The following is a 15,315-nucleotide window of genomic DNA, read 5'->3' as shown; positions in this document are numbered from 1 at the left end:
ATAAAGCAAGCAAAGCAAGAGCATCACATTGCACTTGACAGTAAAATATTTTTGGATTGTATAAGTTCTTTCTTCCTGGTGTTTCACCTGCAGCTTGCCTAGATATGAGATTTAGCACAAGTTTAAAAAGAGGCCAATATTGCAACAATGAAACTCTCGGCCTTTTGTCTGATGGAAAAAATCAATTCCAAATGTTGAATTTTCAATACAGACTATAATTTTGTTACATTCGGATTTATTCTGCTTGCTTGCTTTCCTTTTAGTCTTCTCCCTCCTCTCTGTTCTTCCGAAATTGGCTCTGATGCAACCTTCTCGCTCTCCAAAGCCCCTTTGCAGCTGTGGTTCATGCAGCAGGAAATGAGCCTCTGCCCTGCCTGGCCCACGGAGCAAACCTGCCCTTTCAAAATCCCACAAAACGGGACAAAAATGCAGGACCCTTACTGTATTCAGCATCTTGCAAATTTTATCTTAATGCAAAGCAGCAATAAAGCATGTTTCTGAGTTGTCTTAAAACATTTTCCAGTCTAGTTTATAAAAATTGGTGCTGAACTCATTTTGGCTTGCTCTTTTTCTCGCTAGCGCATGGACAAGCATCCTCCAGCTCTAACATGTTTAAATTATGGGTGTTTTGAGCATTTCTGAGGATCCAGCTACTCGGATTTCTTAGAAATATGACCACATTCATGTCGGGCCAGGCAAGCAGACCTGATTTAGCTTCACTGGCGCTGCTACCAGGTCAGCTGCAGAACTGCCTGCGTATTTACCCCGGGAGCGATGACTCCGGTCCAGCTCCTCGGGCCTGACTCTTCCCACCCCTGCAGCGCCCGGTGTGCCCCCTGCGTGCCTGCTGCCACCGGGCTGCGAGGCTGGCACCGGCTCCCTCCCACATGGAGAAGCTGGATTTGTTCAGCTGTGTGCTTTTGCACCAAAGCACAAGGTAAAAGTGCCACGTTATGTGCACTTACCCCTGTATTTGCTTGGGCCTGCCTGTTGCCAGTGCTTTGTTGCAGCACAGCGCTCTTCAACCTCCCTGTTTTGTTTTTTTTTTTTCGGTTTGGCTCTTGGCTTGGGGGAAGAGTTATAAAATTAGGGGTAAACACAGCTAGTGTTTGGAATTAGACTGAATCGGGATATTTGATTCCTATCTGGGCCCTGGCTGAACAATCACAGGAGGAACTAAGCAGAGAGAGCCTACAGAAGGTGGGGAAGGTGCAGGTGAGGCCGGGCAGGTGTCCGCATCCAGCTCCTCGCCTAGCAGAGCTGTGCAGCAGCAGCATCCCCACCGGGGACAAAGAAGCAAGCGAGAGCCACCCGCTGCAGGCTTCCCGTGAGGACAGCATCCGTGCCAGGGCAGTGCTGGGGGCTGGCACCCCAAAGCCCAAGGTTCCCTCGGCCGGGCAGCTCCTGTGCTTGCAAGCGCTGCTCCGAGGCTCTGCAGGGCCAGCGGGACCGGCTGCTCTGAGCCTGCTCACAAATGGTGTTTTTCCCCTGGGTCCTGCTGGCTCCCTGCACAAAGAGCAGGAGCGAATGCGTTAATTACAGGGGCTGAGTTCAGCGAGGAGTCAGAGCTGCTGCTAAATATACGCAGCCAGCCATTCGGCTGAACACGGCCGGGCAGCCAGACGCGCCCGACTTTCACAAACAAACACCGTGCTGCACCTTCAGCCTCCGGGGACTCGGTCGGCTTTGAAGAGGCCCTTTCAGCTGCTTTCCCCCATCATTTCAAAAGCTGCCGGGGCACAATTAGTTGGCCACAGCTGACCGGCAGCCTGTGTCGAGCTTCAGAGGAGTCGTGCTGCCTTTCTGCACTCCCGGGCATCGCTGGCATTATTCACAGCCGTCCCCGCTCCCCAAGTCCCGGCAGCTTGCGAGGGTGGCGAGGGTGAGCGTGGCTTCTCCTCCCCGCACGCGGAGAGGTCAGCAGCAGGGCTGCAGCAAGGAGCCAGGGTTTAACTCACTTCTCCTAGCAGGCCCTGCTTGGTTTCCAAGGAACTCGGTCAAATCTGAAGACTGGGACGAATGAAGATGCAGGGTGTAGCCTGGGGCCAGGACACACAGTGTTTACACACAGTCTGCTCCATATAATAAGTGAGAGAAAGAATCATAAAACAGATGTTCTGTGCAAAGTGCAAATTACCCAGGCGCTGAACTTCATTCCTTTCCACTTAAAACACCCATAAATGCATGGTATGTTTATTGTGGGTTGCAAAGGGGTTTGCTTTTTGTTTTGCACCTTTATCTTTGACTTGGTAACAATAGCAATGTTGATATAAAAATAATATTCTAGGACTTCATGTGTGAGTTTTCTGGAGAACTTCTCTGCAAGATGTTTCTGGTCTGCAGCGGTGGGGAAGGGACCATGAGGGAGTTTCTATGTTCTGCTTGGAGAAAAAAGCACAAACAGCAAAACACAGAGTCCATCTGCATCACCTGCCAGACTTTTCTGCCAATTCATCCTGGCCAGTCCGTACTGATAACAAGAACCTGTCTTCTTCTTTCTTCACATGCCTTCTTTTTTTTTTTTTTTTCCTATAAGGAGACCACTGGTTCCAGCTCTACCAGGCATGCACATCACTGTGCCCGCTGAAACGGCAGGAAGTACAGCAAACAGTACTGGACTGAATAAATAAATAAATAAATAAATAAAATCTCCAAGCTCAGCATGATTTCTTCACTCAAAATGGCATTATTTGGTAATGATAGAGTGGACGTATGTACAGAGCATGGAGTGGAGTGCTGGAATAATTCAGAGCCTTTGATGGTATCTCCTATTTGTTTAGATCACGTCAGTTAATGTTAAATCACCTCTGCTGGTGACGACTTGCTTCTGGGGTTCTATGGCAAAGAAATGGCAAATTCTCTGGAAGAGAGATGCCTGCACCTGTGCATGCAGAACAGGAGGCATGTTTCATCTACCTGTAAGGGAAACTCCTGCTCCCAGTGCCCTACAGGCTTTTCCCATTGTGCTTCTTTCCACATATACAGCACAGAGTGCTGTTTTGCTCTTGATGGACCAGATCCTCAGCTGGAGAAAACACTCCTAATTGCATTGGGGTGGATGGAGCCGTGCCAACACACACTGGCTGAAAACCTGCTCCATTATACACTGTTTACTTTTGAGGATCTAAGCACACACGCTTCCAACAAAGTTCTGTTTGATAAAAGTTTGTTTGCCAGGTTGCCTTGCCTCGGTCCCTCCTGAAAGCGTACACAACAGTATTTTGTATATAATAAGAGAAAATGAAGCGAATGTGTTCCAAGACCTTGTTTGCAGGTCCTAACGAACTCAAGAGATGGGCGGCTTTGCTAGACACTAGCTAAAATAACCACAGTCATAATTATTATTACCATGCAAGTATGGAAAAAAGAAGTTTTTATTATGGGCTGGAACTAGAAACCCAGAGCAGCTGCTAATCATCATGATAAGTGAGTTGTTGGCTTGGAGTTGTTTTTTTTTTTGTGTGTGTGTGTGTGTCTGTGTGTATCCGGGTATTTACTGTACCCGACTGCAAGCAGAGTTTTTTGTTACCCAGGCCTCTTGGTAACCTCTCGACAGGCCCCCCAAACCTTCCTGATGTGCAGTACGGAATACATTGTAATTGTAATATTCCTCTTACCTGCCTTTTCTCCCCTTTCTTGTTGAAGGCTTCCCTTTTCCATTTCTTTACTTTCTTCCCCCACTTTTTTTGTTTGTTTGTTTCTTAGCTCACCTACAGCAACCGAATTAGCAAAGAAAAAATAAATTACAATTCCAAATTTTCTAATGGAAGAATGGGCATGTTCTTGGCACTGCTTCTCACCATTGTTTTGTTAAGACCGACTCTCCTTAACTCTCCTTTTCCATTCCAGAGACTGCCCTTCCTTTATAAGCCCAGATTTCTTCCCATTTGTGCTCTCTTCCCTCCCTCCTGACTCATTTCCACTTCTCATTCTGGCTGTTTCTTTTCTCTTTCCTTTTTCTTCCTCCGAATGTTTTCTGATCTTCCGCTATTCTGATGATTCTGCTATTTTTAATTCCTTCTTCCCAGGCCCGGATCTACCCCAGACCCAGCAGCATTAGTGTCTGTGCCTCTCTACCTTCTTCTCTAGACAGAAAGGACTGCCTGGGCAATCATTTCCTCAAATTCCAGCTTTTTCTAATCCCCTAGTGACTCGAGATGAGCACTGGTTGCCTTTGTGTGTGAAAGGTGGCGTCGCCACTGTCCTTGCACAGTTCTTATGGCTCTCCAGGAATTTCAAAATATAGTTCAATCTCCCTCCCCTTGACTCGATCCATTCTGTCCTGTAATTTTTGACCCATCTAACCATGGCCTTCTTTCCAGGCAGTTTGGTCACTCTCCTACCCATGCCAAATATTTCTTCTGTACAGCTTTGCCATCTGGAACAGCCTGCATGCCTTCGGCCTCGCCGACTGGCCATATAGTTTCTAGTTTCAGCTGAAAAGAATTTTCCTTTACTGTCATCCCATAGCAATCTGAATGTCGGATGTAGGCAGCAAACATTCAGTCATTTATTTTCTGCGGTGTGGGAATAGTTCTCGTACTTGAAGCAATTTCAGTTTTAAAGGAGCCCTGGAGCTTGTGGAATGTGGGCAGTTTTTAGATCTTTCATCCTAAGTCTCACTAGCAACTGGCTACGGTTTCTGTATGCTTTTCCACCAGACATCCTATTTGCTGGAATCGCCAGTGAATACCTTGCTATTACAAAAAATATATTTAGAAGGGAAAATTAAGGGGGGAAAATGATTTTAATGAAAGGCAGGAAGGAAAGGAAAAGGATTTTTCTGAGTGCTTAAATACTGCATTATTACCTACCAAGGAATTCTTGTAATAATCAAAGCTGGGAGGTCCAACAGCCTTCAGTGCAAAGAATGCTCAGCATTCACCCCCAAAAACCTTCTTTATTCTGGATATCAGACGCAGTATGCTCGTGATGGGGAATCAGACCTCCGTATATCACACAACACCAGTAGTCATAACTTCTAAGGTTTAGCTGGCAACGAATAAATACTGAGCCTGCAAATTCAAAATAGTCCTTGAATTACTGCCTCGAATTCAGACTTCCAAATCACATCCTGATGGGTCTCTTTCAGAGATCTCCCCAAAGTACAAATATTTCACTTCAGAAATGAAATCCCCGGGGCACTAGATACGCTTCACTGCAGATTAGCTAGAGCCTGTGGAGTTATAAGATTCCTGAGATGGAGTGCTGAAGATTCCAGGAATTCTCTCAAAGGTGAAATGATTAACCAACCTTTCTTTTGTTCCCAGAGCACAACAATGCAGAAAGCAGGTCTGCATTCACCGACTCCTCTCCTAGACTTATCTTCTACCATATCTGAAGAGTTCACAAGCCTTAAAACTGAGTTGGAATTAAAGAATCTCATTTCAGAATTATTAGTGAAATCAAGCTGAATATTAGTGATGAAAGTAAGACACGACTTAGAGCAGCAGCTAATTTTTCCGCTGAATCTTTTTCTGGAGATTTCAATCTATTTTATGGGCATAAATAATTATTAATGTATCTTTGACCGTAATAAATCTTGCGATGTGCTGATCCACACTATTCCACAGGGCAAAAGCACTGCTCCTTTTCTGTACCAGAATCAGGCCAGCGGTCACATGTGAGCATTAAAACTTTTGGAAGCAGTAGAAAGAAGAAAATTCAGGGCATAGACCATGACAGAGCTTTTGCCAATTATCTTGTCAGGAGGAAAAGGTTGCCCCTCTTCTCCACCTGGAATTGGCCATTGATCCAGCTACCAAATTTTGCTTTTCAGACCAAAAAGGATAGTGCAATGAGCTGCTCAGATAAAGAAGCTTTCATATATCTTATGAGCTCAGATAAACAGGGGTGAGGGCACAGACCGCAATGAAAAGTAACGGGCTCCTTGCAAGAGGCATCTTTTAATGTGCCCACGGTGTTACTCTGCAAGATACCTACTTTCAGTGCTGCTTACAGCACAACTGACCCCTCTTCTCCCCCAAATGAATGTAAAGGAGCTTCATTCAAAATCTTTAGTGAAGTTTTACTGAAGATCAAATGCAACAGAAGAGAAGGAAAGGGATAACACTGCAGCAAGTGCCCAGCACACGACACAACCTGATGATGATTTGATCTGTTCTTTGCTTGCTTTATTGGCAGAGAACATACTCACTATTTTAAGTAGAATTAATTGTGAAGTTGATTGTTTTGTGGCATTTATTTAACAATATCAGTTATTAGTTATCTGGAAAATGAGCAGAAGCCACCACCTCCGGCCTCCCTTAACACTGCTTGCTTATTTACAAGATGGATAGGAGTTTATTTTGGTCCTGTTCAGCACGGGCCGTCCAGTATGTCACATTAACCACTTCCACTAGTCCCAAGAGAGAAATTCTCTGGCATAAAGGAACAATTTCTTCTATTCATTACAAAACTTCCTATACTCATTAAAAACGTATCTAAGATCCACCCAGGGGTAAGTACGTGGCAGCTCATTTTGAAAGGCCAGTTTTTTCGTCTGTTATATAATTTGCATCTAAGCCTTGAGCTGAACTTTTCTTCAACGCTGGCGTGACTGGTGGTTTACGTGGGGCTCTTGTAAGAACCCGGCCAACAAATTTATTTTGCACCCGCGCAGACACCGAGCGCTCAAGCGTTCCTTGACCTTCGGTTCGGCTTTAAAAAACGCCAAAGGGGATTAAAACGCTGCAGGTCGAGGCTTCGGTGCTGCATGCGGCCCGTCCGCTTCGCAGCACGGGGGGTGTGAGGTGTGAAGCCCCAACCCCAACCCCAACCCCAACCCCAACCCCATCCCCATCCCCATCCCATCTCCATTCCCCAACCCCTTCCCACCCCCAACCCCTTCCCCATCCCTAACCCCATCCCGATCCCTGTCCCAACCCCATCCCCACCCAGGCTCCCCTCCCGGGGGCAGCCCGCTCCCCGCTCCCCTCCCGTCCCCCCGCAGACCTCGCCCCCCCCCCCCCCCCCCGCTGAGGGCCGCGGCCACCTGCGCGCAGCCGCCGCCGCCCTCCCGCGCCTCTTTTAGGCGGCAGCGGGCGGCCGGGGCCCTCCGCTCGGCCGGGCCCTGGGTTGCCGCGCCCGCCCGCCCCGCTCCACTGCCGCTCCCGCCCCTGCCCTGTCCGGCCGGCCGGCGGCGCAGGCGCAGCGGCCGCATTCCATCATGGCGGAGCGCTCCGTTGGCGGGCGGCAGCGCCGCGCCTGAGGCGGGGGCAGCGGCGCCGCGCACGGTCAGTGCTGCCGCGGGGCCCGCGGCTCCGGGGGGGGGGGGCTCCTCGCTGGGCTCCGGGCCGGCGGCTGCCTGGGCGGGGGCGGAGGGGCTGGGACGGGACGGGACGGAACGGGACGGGACGGGATGGGACGGGATGGGGGAGAGCGGCGGCGGCGGCGGCGGCTCCCCGCCCGGGGCGGCCGCGGTGCGGGGCAGCGGGAGCCTGAGGGCCGGGATGGGGCCGGGGCTGGGCTGCGGGGGGGCTCCGGAGCGGCGGTGGCGCTGTTCCCTGGCAGCCCCGGTGCCCCCCGGGTGGGGCGCGGTGCGTTGGGGTGGGCGCCCGGCTCCCCGCGCTCTCCCTTCCCTCCTCGCTCAGCGCCCCCGGCCCGCAGCCCCCCCCCCCCCCTTCCGCCCCGCCTCATCGCGCCCCCTCCCCGTGTGCCCCGGGCCCTTCCGGGGGGCTGAGGGGGCCGCGAGCCGAGGCCGTTTCCCCCCCCCCCCCGCCGCCGCCCCCCCGCCGTTCTCCCCGCTCGGCCGCCGGAGCCGCTGCCTGCGAATGCCACGTCGCCTTCTGCCTGTGCTGCCTGTTCCCCTTGAGCGAGCCGGCTCCAGACGCCTCCCCCCAGCTCCGGCCGGGCTCGGGCAGGGGGAGGTCAGCGCTGCCAGCACGGCCTGGGGGGGGCCCGGCTGCCCCCCGACCCTCCTCGGGGCACGGTGGGGCTGGGGGACCCCGCTGCGGCCGCTTTCAGCTCACCCCATTTACTGCCTCCTGCACAGGGCTCCTGGCTGCGGCCCTACACGGTCGCCTTCCGACTGGGGGAATCTCTAGGGGTTCGCAGCCCCCAGCCCCTCTCCTCTGCTCCACGAGCAGCACGCCGCGAAATCTCATTTTGCCGAGCCCTAACGCCTCGCTGGCAGGTGGATTTGCTTCCTACCCAAGCCGATCGCTCGCTTTTGTGCCTTGTGTTTAAAACTTGCTGCTCAGACCTCTTGTTGGAGCGATGGAAGTTTTCTGCAGGGCTAACGTACGTACGTACTTCGGTAGCTGGGGCTATATTAAGTTTCAGTTTCTATCTATTCTTGGAATAATTTGTCTCTCCTCTGTCCCGTGGCGGTGAGGTTTTCAGCGGTGTCAGTCGTCCCGTGCTTCACCTGGTGCCTGGTTGTGAGCACGGGCGCAGTGCCGCTGCAGCCAAGTTCTTGGATGGTCCGCTGTGCCTGCTGGCGTGCCGATAGCCACGCGCCTACCGCCTGTGATTCCTGCTGCATCTTTTATTTATTTATCACTACAAAACCCGGTCCGATAGGGAAATACTATCTCAGTCACAGATGGAAAGACTGAGGCACAGAAATATTTATGGCCCAAGGTCACACAGGAAGTATGTGGTGAGGCAGGGAATTGAATCTAGATTTCCTGAGACTCAGATTAGTATTTTAACCAAGGAAGCATCCTCTCTGCATTTTAAGCCAGTAAATTGTCCTTGGAGTTAATAGCCAGCATGAAAGGGAGTACTCTGTGTCTTGTGCGGTATCTTTGTGAGCAAAAAGCAAAATCCAGGTGGCTTCCCACACGCTCTTGCATTCCTTTTTCCTGTTTTATGTAATTTGTATGTGAAAAAGGATAAGGTGGTAGAATAGGAAAGATGTTGACTTCTCAAGACTGTGTGTAATCATGCATGCTGAAAACCAGCCAGCTATTACGCCGTCCTCTCGTTTAGGTCTTGGTACCTTACCGTGTTCCAGATCCCTCAAAGTTTTGGAATGCTGTTGTTGTCTGGGAATAATTTATTGTTAGCTAGAATCAGGTCTCATATTCCGTACAGCTGAGTTGAAAGCAATCTGCCGTTCATTGGATCGGAGCTTGTGATTTTTAACGCAGCAGCCCCTGAATAAACAGAACTTGTGTTGACTGTCTTAGACGTCTCCTGGAGCAAGCTATTACAAGTCGTTCGTTCACTTGTAGGCTCGGTGCTGCTGCACCGAGTTGTTGAAAAACTTGGCCTTAACTGTAATTATTCCATTTCGTTGTCAGAGCGCTGCTTAATTTCAACTTCTCTGGTTCTTTATCTGCACGGCTACATACTAGGAGCTGTTTTCATTCCCATTATGTAAGGATCGCTTATTTGTGTTTGTCAAGTTCCCTAGTTAATTTCACTGGAGTGTTTTAGTTGCCAACAGTTTTGAAGAATCGAATGGTTTAAACCCGTAATTCCTGGCGTGTTCACCTTTAGAGAGAATAAAGATAACTTTGCCTACACAAATCGTGTTTCCTGCCACAGCCCTTGATCACAAACTGCATCTTTCTTTGATGTTGTACAGAAACCAAATTTGCAACAAAGTTGAATATAAATGCTCTATATAACACTTTTAACGGTCTTTTGTTTGGGTGTTTTTCGGAGGCTAGCATTTGCATCGTGTTGACAGTGTGGGCTGTCACACCCATACCAGCGCTCTTTCATCTTTTATATTTATTTTTAGAAAAGGTTTGGTGGGTCCTTAAAAAAGAGGATTTCGTGTGTACTGTGCAGACAGTAAAAATTCTGGTGTTGTGCTCGCGAGAGCGCCTGGCCTTGGCACCCCCCGGAGTCTGGTACGCTGGGGCTGCGTGGGTATTTGCAGACCCATTTGTACACCCGCTATTAAAAATGGTTTGGAATCCCTTTGGATGAACTTCATGCACATTTGAATGCGCATTCAAGGTTGGAAGACTGAAGCCAGGGCTTTTATTTGATGACCTGCCATTTCTCCAGCTTTGAAGACTTCTCGTCAAACCGTAGAAGTGCACTTGTGGCTTTTAAGAAAATATACAGCTGAGAAGGCGTTCCTACAATATTTCACGACTTTGATGCAGAGTACTGTAAGAATGCCTTCCTTAGTTATATATTGTCTTGTTTGCCTGTCATCATTTTATGTGGACGGAGAAGAATTTTAAATTTACCTCTGAAAGCAGATGAGAAAACCCCACCGTTAGCTCTACAGCAACGGTCAAGAGACTGGAGGTAAAAAATAGTATTTCTCGCTTCTAACTTTGGTACGTCTCAAAATGATCCAGCCTGAACTATTGGTATTCAAAATTGTGGTTGCTCGCTGCTCCAGTTTCAAGGCTGGTGAATATCGGAGAAGTAACCTTTTCATTTTTTCACCTGTTTTTAGCAAGTTGTCATGAAGCTTACCAAGGTCAAGATGGTTAGTTTTCAGCTGTTATCTTTGCTGCAAGCCAGACCTTAACTGAAAAGTTTTGGATTCCTGAGTGAGGAGCACACACTGAACCCTTTATTGCATTCTTGAAGAGCTTATTGTAAAAGCAGCGATAATTTATTCTTTCAGTGGTGCTAACACAATCCTTTCTGTGTATTGACCAGCAAAGACAGACCACTGGCTCAGCGCCCTTAGTCCGTTTCAATCTTAATGTAAATCTGCCATTGTTCCGAATATCTTGATTGATGTGCCAAAATGCCTCCGTTCGCGCAGGATTCACTTTCCAGCACTGGGGCCCGATGCTTTACATCTTTTTGTCCATATCTCGTTAAAAGTAGTTCAGGAGGACATGATGAGGCTGCGACTTGGGCAACATCTGCGGCTTCGCGACAGTATCACCTTTCGGGTGGGAGCAACAATGGATCTGCTGTGTTTGCAGGAGGAAGCTGCGGGAGCCGTGGCTGGCTCGGTGCAAAGTTAGCCAGCGTAGTCTAAACTACTTCAGTGAGCTCCGGGGGCACTGATTTCTTATTGCAGTCTGGTAAAGCTGCAGGACACACAGGCCTGTGCCATAGCTTTAGAAAAAACGTACCGTGAATTGACAAATATTTGTCAGACTCACTAAATTTGGAGACCCAAAACGGTGCCATTCACATTCCTCAGTGTGCAAACGGTTTAGGAACTGGAGTTTGGTACTCAACCCAGTGCCACGAGAGAGCTGATGATTTTTGCACCATTAAATGTAAAATCCTGAATGGCGTTGGTGCCTGCTGAAGCCATCCATTACCTGCTCCTGGTGGCGCAACTTTAGTGGAACAGTTTCTAGAATAAAGCCGTGCTGCACCGTAACAGTAAATTGTGACCGTATTTTCCGGATTGTACAATTAATCTGTTTTCAGTGTACCCTATCAGAGGGTAAATATGTTCCTGGTAATTTCAATTTGGGCACACTTACATACTGTTTGGAAATTGACTCTCTCCCCCTTGCTATTGTCATATAGAGGAACAGAGCATTGAGCAGACCCCTAAGTAAATACCCTCACTGGCCACAGAATGCGCTTCATACGGGAAGCATCATCGTTGCATTCAAGTTCCTTCTCACGGATTAGATCATAGCGTAAGCAGTGGAGTGTCTTTGGCTAATATGGCATTAAATGTATGTGCAGTGTGTTTACACAGTTGTCAGGTTTTGCATTCTGTACACAGAAAGGCTGTGAAAGGTCTTTTGGTTCTTTCACAGCGGAGTCTTCCTTGAGTTTATTTGCAGAATATAGTGGAGTTGATCATTGGCTGTTTGCTGATAGCTTTTGCTCTTTTGTTCAGTCTTAAGTTGTTTTCTGCATGGTTTTCTGTTCTCTCCTTAAGAATTTGTGCTTGCCAGTTGCTAAAAAGAAAATTACTATTCCATTTTTTCTTGTCTACAGAAAGAAGACTGAAGGACAGTACAGCACCTTGTTCATACTACAGCAGGCACTGACCGCGTACCATTCATCAGCAGGAGCAATTTCAAGACAGGAGAGTGACAACGGTAATTAGACATCATTTACTATTCTCCCAGATTTTGAGGCTTTTTTTTTCTTGTAAGTCATTTTAAGGTGAAAAAATGTACAAGTATTGGATGGACTTTTAGGCTTAGAGGCTGAGGACTCTTTTTTTTTTTCCTTCTTTGGCGCTCCCCCCTTTTTTTTCTTTTTTCTTTTTTCTTTTTTTATAAATTACTGGGTAACATCAAAGAAAAAATGAGTTAGGGAAGGAAGAACTGATAGAGTTCTTGCGGTAAGAAGAGGCTCAGTATTTCCACATAAGCGTTATTGATTTTATAATGTAGCAACCTTATCTTTATTTTGGCATTAATCTCACACTCCTTCCCCCAGATGGAATTTTTGTCTTAATGAGACTTGCATAATTGGCCTTTGTATAAAGAAAAAGTAAATTCTGTTTTTAGCAAAAGGCATTTCCTGTATAGAAAACAGTTCAAATGAGTGGTTGCTTACTGATAAGTGACTAACTGGATGGCATTACTTAGATACAATGAGTTTAGTTGGAGCTCATGAAATTGAGCTGTTTGGTCATGGAATAGATCAAGTCATGGAATTGATCTGTCTGTTAAAAAAAAAAAAAGGCAGAAAACTGCCATCAGTACGATGTGCATGTTTTTTTCTTGAGACCAAGAACTCCACAACTTATTTTTTTAATGAAGGTTCCTGTGAATTATATTCTCTCATACAAAACGGTAAGGCCCTTACTAAACCATGGCTATTGCTTTCTTTTTAAAAAAAAAAAAAAAGCCGAAAGTGAAGACAAGTTTTAGAAGCTGTTGGCTAAACAATGTATTTTACATAGAAAGAGAATAAGCAGCTCCGGGGGGGGGGGGGGGGGGACACCTTTTTAATGTAAAGATGCAAAGTAGTTTTTTAATTTTGTAAAGAATTGAAGTATGTCCTGAAGGCCATAATCACGTTTTTCTAAAAAGAACTTCTGCCTATAATGCATAAAGTGCCTGTTGCAAGGGTGGAGGTCTGATCTCTAAGTCATGTATGTGAGTTCATGTATCACTATCTATTTGCAAGTTAGAAGGGAGAATTTGTTAATATTTATCAGAATGGCTATCCATCCATCCTGCACAACCATCACGTAGTCATTAATTAGCCCTATCCTTTGAAAACCTTTTGATTGCATTTGTGATGTTGGCTGCCATATGACTTACAACAGGGTGAAATTGCATTTTTGTGTTGCGTCAAATCAACGTAGAATAGTGTGTGAGCAAATACATCATTAAATACAAAACAAATCTTTGGAGAAAAGTTAAGTGCCTTGTGAGCAAATGGATTTTTTTCACAAGATGTGATAAAATAACGTGGTCACTTTTTTAATATTACTTTACAGTCTCCTGGAGTTGAATTTGTATTTTGGGAGAAAACAGTCTAACCAGTGAAATACATGCTTCATCTCAATTTATAAGCATTTTTCTCAACTGTTTAAAATCTTCTAGTAAATATCTTCAACATTGATACCTCTTTAATGGGGATCAGTTGCTCTCAGTTCTGCTTTGTGAGGTCTTAGTCTTCCAAATGAGGGGCAGTGTCCTGTGCCCTTAATGTATAACTTCATTTAGGATGATCATACCACAGTTAGTTGAAGGAATAAAGACAGCCTTTTAATATTCCCATAGATTTGCAAATATCTATATAAAAGAATCAATATTTGATTGCACCTCTGAACTTCTTGCAGTTCAACTGGTTTACCAATAAATCCAGGTACAGAAGCAGATGATTTTAGTGTAGTACCATGCATCAGGTGAACTGTGTTAGATCATTTTATGCATGCTCCTGGCCTGTCACAAATGCTGGGTGAAGTGTTGTTTACAAGACTTGTTTATGATCTCGTACTTGCATTTTGCCTTGCATTTTCTGTGAGCTAAAAAAAATGCACATATTCTGTTACCACGAGACTGCTCAGATGTGATAATTTAAGTAATTTATTGGTGTGTTTTTAGCCCTTGGTTTAAGTATAATCTGTTTTAACAGATTATACTAATATCTGTTAACATTATTAACATCTGTTTTATTTTATTATTTATTATTTATTTATATTAACACCTGTTTTAATTTGATCTGCTGGGCAGCTAGAGCATTACATCCTGAGCCTCTTCTCATGTTGTGCAAGTAGGCCTCCAGTTTGTGTGTCAAAATAATTTTTCTTTGCTTGAAGGTTGCATAATCTTAAAATTGTAAAAATGCTTTGTTTTTGCTGCATCATTGTTCTTGGGTTTGAAGACATTTTGTAAGAGTTCTTAAATTCAAAAAGCTTGTTTGTCAATCCATCGATTGGTTGCATCAAGAACGTTTCTGATTCCCAGAAGGAGATTGAATCAGAGCTAGTGGAAAACCAGCCTATGCTCTCCTTAGTGCCCACAGAAACCTGCTTGTTATTACTTTTATGAAGTCCTGATTTTCCTTCCCGTCTGTTGGATTAGACAACAGCTGACCGATCTGACCGGTCTCATGGTAGAGAGCCTTTCCTGGAAATGGGGTTGTTGCTGTTGTTTTTAAATAATCTGAATGATTGCTTCCTCTCAGTCAAGCTTAAAAAAAAAAAAAGTTCAAGGTTTGGATTGTGTTTGTGTCGCGCCGGCCGTAACAGCTTTGTGTGTCTGCCATCCCACACTGTTCCCTAGGTTAGTTCAGGATGGGTGTTGCGTGGGTCAGGCACTGGAAGGGCCTGAGCTTTGCTGCTGTAACCGAAGGAGGTTTCGTTGGCTCGGGACGCTGACTTCCCTGTCTGCATGCAGCACGGCGTGGCGTGTTTGATGTCTGGAAATGTGGTGCATGGGACCAAGTAGGTCAGCCGCGCTCAGGGTGCGCTTTGCTAGCTGGTCCTCCGCCAGCTCTCATTTGAAGATTAAAGAAAAGCTTTTAGAAGTACCTGGGTATTTATTCCTCGCTGTGAGTTAGGGATTCCTCCCTGAACAGAGGAGGCTCAGGTGAGCAAGGTGCTGTGCGATATTTATGTTCCTCTTGTGGCAGAGCTGTCTGTACGTACAATAGCTGTTGCTTTGGATTTTTTCTGTTCTTTGAAACAACGCTTTTTTCCCTGAAAATAAAGAAGATTGATAAATATAATGCTTCTTCTGGAGGGGAAAACCTTGCTGTAAAAAGGGATTCAACTGCACGTTCCACCTCAAGACTGAATATGTCCCACGAGGAAGAACCGTACTTGGTTATCCAGGTACTTAACCTGAATTTCAGAATCTCAGAGCATATGCAGCTCCTGTAGAAACTTGCATTTCCCATCTCGTAAATCTTGGCACCATTTTAAACATTTTGCTTCATCTCTTCAGTTCTGCAGTTACTTAAAGCTGTAAACACAGCTACCTTGGGGGGGACTGATGGTTTCTCTGT

The 15,315-nt window shown here is 46.4% G+C and overlaps 1 protein-coding gene across 4 annotated transcripts in view; it reads left to right on the top strand.

The window, feature by feature from the left end:
• The first annotated feature begins 7,057 nt into the window (after window positions 1–7,057).
• Window positions 7,058–15,315, top strand: part of LOC308177290 (fibronectin type-III domain-containing protein 3a-like) — a 46,245-nt gene continuing 37,987 nt past the window's right edge. For 2 of the 4 annotated variants that reach the window (XM_080554269.1, XM_080554268.1), the window contains exons 1-3: window positions 7,059–7,235; window positions 7,994–8,241; window positions 11,839–11,942. The gene's annotated coding sequence lies outside the window, so the exon portion shown is untranslated. Of the gene's footprint in view, window positions 7,236–7,993; window positions 8,242–11,838; window positions 11,943–15,315 lie in introns of all 4 variants that reach the window. The other 2 variants (XM_080554271.1, XM_080554270.1) reach the window with 1 other exon arrangement.

This window comes from Anser brachyrhynchus, assembly GCF_964034855.1.
Source record: "Anser brachyrhynchus genome assembly, chromosome: 13".
Taxonomy (NCBI): Eukaryota; Metazoa; Chordata; class Aves; order Anseriformes; family Anatidae; genus Anser; species Anser brachyrhynchus.
Note: the sequence above shows the minus strand (reverse complement) of the source record. Positions and strands in the feature narration are given on the sequence as shown.